Source organism: Asparagus officinalis, chromosome 1, assembly GCF_001876935.1.
Source record: "Asparagus officinalis chromosome 1, Aspof.V1, whole genome shotgun sequence".
Classification (NCBI taxonomy): Eukaryota; Viridiplantae; Streptophyta; class Magnoliopsida; order Asparagales; family Asparagaceae; genus Asparagus; species Asparagus officinalis.
The window spans coordinates 126906365-126913844 of record NC_033794.1 but is presented as its reverse complement, the minus strand read 5'-3'; positions in this window follow the sequence as shown (position 1 = coordinate 126913844).

Below are 7480 nucleotides of genomic sequence, written 5' to 3'. Positions count from 1 at the left end.
CAGAATCCATCTGGATTTGTTGTCACGTCCAACAGAATCCATCTGGACCCGGACAAAGTCAAAGCCATTCAAGAGCTTCCACCTCCACGAAATCTTAAAGAGCTTCGCGGTCTGCAAGGGCGTCTGGCTTATATTCACAGGTTTATTGCTAATTTGTCCGGTAAGTGTCAGTCGTTTTCAAAGCTCATAAAGAAAGGTGTATTCTTTGTATGGGATGAGGCCTGCCAGAAGGCATTTACGGAGATTAAATTATATCTCTCTAGCCCTTCGGTATTGGTTGCACCCAAATCGGGTAAGCCATTCCTGATATATGTTCGAGCTACAGAACATGCCTTAGCAGGACTCTTGGCGTAAGACGATGATAATGGCCATGAACAAGCTATTTATTATCTCAGCAGAACTTTAACAGGAGCTGAACACCGCTATCCTCCTGTTGAGAAAGAATGTTTATCTTTGGTCTTCGCAATCCAAAAGATGCGGTATTATCTGGTCGGGCAAACCATACATGTCATCTCCAAGATCAATCCAATACGGGTATTCATGACGCAGCCCGGTTCATTGAATTGACGACTTGTAAGATGGGCGTTACTGCTATCTTAGTACGACATCCACTTCAAACCTCAAAAAGCAGTATAGGGGTAAGCCATCTGCAATCTCATGGCCAACCACCCATTGGAGGGAAAAGTCGATTTATATCAATATATGCCAAACGAAACTTGTGAAGTCAATATGGTCTCGAAGGAACATGTATGAAAGCTATTCTTTGATGGTGCATCGAGAGCAAATCCTCACGGTGCAATAATCGCTAGAGTGGGGGTAGTCTTGGTTTCTCCGCAAAATCACGTACAACCTCGAGCTTTCTTCCTGATCGAGTCATGTTCTAACAATGTGGCTGAATACAACGCTTTGCTCATTGGTCTTGACCTAGCCAAGGGGCTAGGGGTAAAGCACCTAGAAGCATATGGCGATTTGAAGCTCATCATTAACCAACTAAAAGGGGAATTCGAGGTTAGACACGAAGATCTGGTCCCTTATCATGAAGCGGCTATTACATTGGCCAATTCTTTTGAAGGCTTCTATATTGATTATGTGCCTCGCCTCAAGAATACATATGCCGATGCCCTGACATCACTCGCAGATACACTAGCTCTACCTGAAGGGATTCCTCAGCAGATCATCATAGCTAGTATACAACTATTCCGACCAAAGCATGCGTTGCAAATCAACGCAGTTGAGGAAGAGCCCAAAATGTTTGAACCCAGAGATTGGCGATTTCCGATCATCGATTATGTCTTATATGGCTTACTGTCTGAAGACATCAAGGAAAGGGAATCTGTCCGCAGACGAGCGCTAATGTTCTACTATGACTCCCAGTCACAGACCTTGTACCGAAGATCATACGATGGATTATTGCTTCACTGTTTATCAAGCAAAGAAGCAGAAGAAGCCCTCAAAGAAGCCCATGACGACATATGTGGAGCTCACCATCCAGGACCTAAATTGTGGAACCGACTATGTAGACTTGGCTCTACTGGCCAAATATGACTAGAGATGACGTTGCTAATGCTAAACGGTGTCACGCCTGCCAGATACATGCTAACGACATGCACCGGCCGCTGGAGCATTGACATCCTTCAACTACATCATGGCCATTTGAAATGTGGGGTATGGACGTTATTGACCTAATTTCACCACCTTCCTCTAAAGGACATCGCTTCATACTAGCGATAATTGACTACTTTTCCAAATGGGCCGAAGCAGTCCCATTGAGATTAATCAAAACAAGTGATGTGGTCAAATTCATCAAACATCACATCATATACATGTATGGTGTTCCAAGGCGCATTATCCACGACAACGGACCCTAATTTGTCAGCTATGCCTTCACACGATTTTGCGACTAGTTCGGAATCAAAAACGTAGCATCGACAATCTATAACCCTGCTGCGAACGGACAAGCGGAGGCCTTTAATAAAACCATCATCAAAATTCTCAACAAACTAGTCTCTACAAGCAAACGAGACTAGAATGAGATTTTAGGTCAAAGTTTATGGGCGTATTGCACAACGGTTCGTACACCGCCACGCGCCACACCATACTCCTTGGTATATGGATGTGAAGTCGTATTGCCATTGGAAGTTCAAATTCCATCCCTTCGGATAGCGGTTGCAACCGGCATGACATAAGAAGAAAATCATCGCCAACGTCTTGAACTTGAAGCGCTAGATGAAAAGCGACTACAAGCTCAACAACACATCGAGTTCTACCAGGCTCGAATCCCCAAAGCGTTTGACAAGAAAGTCAGACACCACATATTCAAAGAATGTAACCTGGTGCTCGCTGTCCGACGCCCCATGATTTTGAACTTCAAAAAGAAAGGGAAGTTCGAACTAAAACGGGAAGGACCATTTGTAGTGGAAACTGTCTACTCAAATAGAGCATATCGCTTGATCACTCAAGATGGCGATAAAATCATGATGCATATCAACAACAAGTTTCTGAAGAAGTATTACCCATATGCTTCTGATCAAATGATGTATCAGTACAGAAAGAGATTTTCTCCTTCAACTCCCACGAGGCGAACTAAGGTAATAATTTCATTCCTTGCTACCCTCCAAACTCTCCCACCAATCCTATTTGGCAGGATGACGGATCCACAAAACTATCATGTTAATGATTACCTCTGATAGTCAACTCTTTAACTCCTATTATGGGTATTGCCAACCAATTACACCCATTGAAGATATTTTATCAAGTAATGGCCTACCATGTGATGAGCTTCTCCTACTTGTCATTCGATCAGGACTGTGGTCTACTATGCGATGATCTACTATCTGATCTTTTTTGAAAGCTCTATCTCTTTAGAGCGATCGAAGATAGTGGCCTACCATGTAATGTGCTGCTATTCCAATCATAGTCGTCATACTCCCATGTCATTGAACGACGTGATCATTTCCACATCGTCATTCTTGAAAATGACGTTGTTCCCTTATAGTGGTCTACCATGTGATGTGTCGATATTCCAATCATAATTGTCATACTCCCATGTTACTAAACAACTTGATCATTTCTACATCGTCATTCTTGAAAATGACATTGTTCCTTTATAGTGGCCTACCATGTGATGTGATGCTATTTCAATCACAGTCGTCATACTCCCATGTCATTGAACGACGTGATCATTTCCACATCGTCATTTTTGAAAATGACGTTGTTCCCTTATAGTGGCCTACCTTGTGATGTGTCGCTATTCTAATCACAGTCGTCATACTCCCATGTCATTGAACGACTTGATCAGTTCCACACCGTCATTCTTGAAAATGACGATGTTCCCTTATAATGGCCTATCATGTGATATGCCACTATCCCAATCACAGTTGTTATAATCTCGTGTCACTGAACGACGTGATCAGTTTCAGACCGTCATTCCTGAAAGTGACGTTGTTCCCTGATAGCGGGCTTTCCATGTGATGAGCCTCGCTTTTAAATTCCTAACATTTATAATCCGACTTAATTACAACATAGTTATTGTAATCACGTTCTTTATTCGACGCCTTAAGATGACTAAGGATAGAAAAGAAATATTAGCATTAAGCCTAAGAGAAACTCCTCGGTAACTTACCATGCTAATGGTAAAAGCATGGCTAGTCCAACTCAAACGGAAGTTGGTAAAGACATATCAAGTCCGTTGATAGCTGAGTGTTTGCTAAAAATCCTAAGTTGCGATTGTTAAGTGCACAAAAGAAGAGAGTAATCAATGGATAATCTATAATTTTATTCATATGATGATTGAAGTTACAACAAAAAAAATCAAATTACATAAATTGAACTCAGATGGATCGAATAACATTGCGAAGTTCGTCCACAAGTTCATTCAGTGACCTTCGACGCTCCACTTCAATCTCTTTCAATGCCTTCTTGTGCAATTTATCGTCGTAAAACATCACAGAGCTTCTCACGGTGACATCAGGCCTTGCCTCTAGTAACGCTTCAGCTCCTGTTATTGAAATTCCATTTCCTATTTCTTGGCAAAAAATCTTCACCATTACCAACTTTCAACTTCTCGTGGATGAGTTATAGAGTGAGAGAGTATCTCTAAGATAGTTGAAGTTGCTTGCGAGGGAAGTTGGATAAGCATTTCAGTAGGTCTATTAAGCCATAACATATTCCGAGGCCCAAGATGAAAGATTGCATGCTTGGGGATGCTTAGCATGTTGAAGGAGTAAACATGATTAGACCTGAAATGTTTCCTCGGGGTTACATTCGAAAGCCCAGTAAGTTGCTGAAGCACCACCTAACTTCGGCTCCAGATGGATCGAATAACATTGCGAAGTTCGTCCACAAGTTCATTCAGTGACCTTCGACGCTCCACTTCAATCTCTTTCAATGCCTTCTTGTGCAATTTATCGTCGTAAAACATCACAGAGCTTCTCACGGTGACATCAGACCTCGCCTCCAAAAAAACGCTTCAGCTCTTGTTATTGAAATTTTATCTCCTATTTCTTGGCAAAAAATCTTCATAATTACCAACTTTCAACTACCCATGGATGAGTTACAGAGAGAGGGTATCTCTAAGATAGTTGACGTTGTTTGCGTGGGAAGTTGGATGAGCATTTCAGTGGGTCTGTGAAGCTACCGCATATTCCAATGCCCAAGATGAATGATTACATGCTTGGGGATGCTCAGCATGTTGAAGGAGTAAATAGGATTAGACCTAGAATGTTTCCTCGGGGTTACATTCGAAAGCTCAGTAAGTTGCTGAAGCACCATCTAACTTCGAATCTGAAAGATTGGAAGATTCTTAAGAACAGGCGGATGAACGACTGCAAGGAGCAAAATAGTGAAGTTAGCTTAGAATAAGTATAGTCAAGGCAACGATGTGAGATTCGTCAGTCAGGCGAACCTCGTCAGATGAACATTGTCTAACCAACGAGCCTCGTCTAACAGATGAGGTTCATCCGGCAGACGAACTTCATCAAATGGGTGAACTCCATCAAGTCAACGAGCCACGTCAAACAGACGAGCCCCATCCGACAACTAAAGCTCATCAAATGAACAAGTCTCGTTAGTCAAACGAGTTCTGTCAAACAGACGAATCTCGTCAAACAAGCAAGCCTCGTTCGACAAGCAAAATTCGTCGAGAGCGACAAACTTTGTCTATCAAACTAGTCTCACCCATCTGACAAGCTTCGTCACACAAGAACTGCATTGAGCAGTTAAAGGAGTGACTGTTTGTCTCCCCAAAGAAGTCAAGCTCCAAGCGACGGAGCAACCATCCAATCATTGGAGGTTCAAATGTTCTAAGCACAAACTCTACGCTCATGAGATCGAGAATCCAATCGGATCAAATTGTACCTGAAATGAGAGTTGAAGCAACGACGTCGAGCGAAGAATTCATGATTCCCGCGCCTCTTACCTCACTAACGACAGTCGACGAGATCGGAAAAGCATGAAGCTTTGAAGAGGAAAAGAAGGAAAAGATCGGAAGGCGAAAGCTCTTCTGAGCCATCTTGACTCAGAGCTCAAAGAAGAAGACGATAAGTCTTCTTGTGAAGCAGTAGCCTATATAAGAAGAAGACGATAAGTCTTCTTGTGAAGCAGTAGCCTATATAAGGGAGAGGAGCCAGCTCAGTGACCGTGATCTACAACACAGATCTCCAAGTGCCAGATGGTCAAAGGGCGTTTGACCCGAAGAGACGCATTAAGTACTAAGTACTTAATGTTAATGAAATGGAACGACGGATCCATGTAGACCAGCAGTGCAAGAACGACGAAGTTCGCGGACTTAACCAGGCTCGAGTAACGAGACTCAGTTGAGATAGGATTGGGCCTCTCGACTTATATAAATATCGAGCCTTGTCTCAAAATTTTGAACTGACGAAGTTCGCCGAAGTGCTTAACCTCTGTTTGTAAAAAATTTGTAGTAAATAAAATGAAAGAAATTTAATTTGTATTCTCTCGATCTTAATTACAATTTGAATTCCGATTATAAAAGAGAGGAGAATTAATCTGAATTCTCCCCTTTGTTTAAGTCTGGGTTCTTCACGGTAGCGATGAGATGCCTCCCTCGAATGCTCGCGTCGTGTTTGCTTCTCGTTGACGATCCGAACGTCTTGTTTCACTGGAATGTTATCTTCTCCTCACGATTTGATGTTGTGAAGGACTTGTGTGGCAAGTTTGAAACTCTGAACGAGTTAATAACTCAGAGCGAGTTTAAACTATTGTAAAAAAGCTGATTGAGGGTAAGCCATTCCTGATATATGTTCGAGCTACAGAACATGCCTTAGCAGGACTCTTGGCGTAAGACGATGATAATGGCCATGAACAAGCTATTTATTATCTCAGCAGAACTTTAACAGGAGCTGAACACCGCTATCCTCCTGTTGAGAAAGAATGTTTATCTTTGGTCTTCGCAATCCAAAAGATGCGGTATTATCTGGTCGGGCAAACCATACATGTCATCTCCAAGATCAATCCAATACGGGTATTCATGACGCAGCCCGGTTCATTGAATTGACGACTTGTAAGATGGGCGTTACTGCTATCTTAGTACGACATCCACTTCAAACCTCAAAAAGCAGTATAGGGGTAAGCCATCTGCAATCTCATGGCCAACCACCCATTGGAGGGAAAAGTCGATTTATATCAATATATGCCAAACGAAACTTGTGAAGTCAATATGGTCTCGAAGGAACATGTATGAAAGCTATTCTTTGATGGTGCATCGAGAGCAAATCCTCACGGTGCAATAATCGCTAGAGTGGGGGTAGTCTTGGTTTCTCCGCAAAATCACGTACAACCTCGAGCTTTCTTCCTGATCGAGTCATGTTCTAACAATGTGGCTGAATACAACGCTTTGCTCATTGGTCTTGACCTAGCCAAGGGGCTAGGGGTAAAGCACCTAGAAGCATATGGCGATTTGAAGCTCATCATTAACCAACTAAAAGGGGAATTCGAGGTTAGACACGAAGATCTGGTCCCTTATCATGAAGCGGCTATTACATTGGCCAATTCTTTTGAAGGCTTCTATATTGATTATGTGCCTCGCCTCAAGAATACATATGCCGATGCCCTGACATCACTCGCAGATACACTAGCTCTACCTGAAGGGATTCCTCAGCAGATCATCATAGCTAGTATACAACTATTCCGACCAAAGCATGCGTTGCAAATCAACGCAGTTGAGGAAGAGCCCAAAATGTTTGAACCCAGAGATTGGCGATTTCCGATCATCGATTATGTCTTATATGGCTTACTGTCTGAAGACATCAAGGAAAGGGAATCTGTCCGCAGACGAGCGCTAATGTTCTACTATGACTCCCAGTCACAGACCTTGTACCGAAGATCATACGATGGATTATTGCTTCACTGTTTATCAAGCAAAGAAGCAGAAGAAGCCCTCAAAGAAGCCCATGACGACATATGTGGAGCTCACCATCCAGGACCTAAATTGTGGAACCGACTATGTAGACTTGGCTCT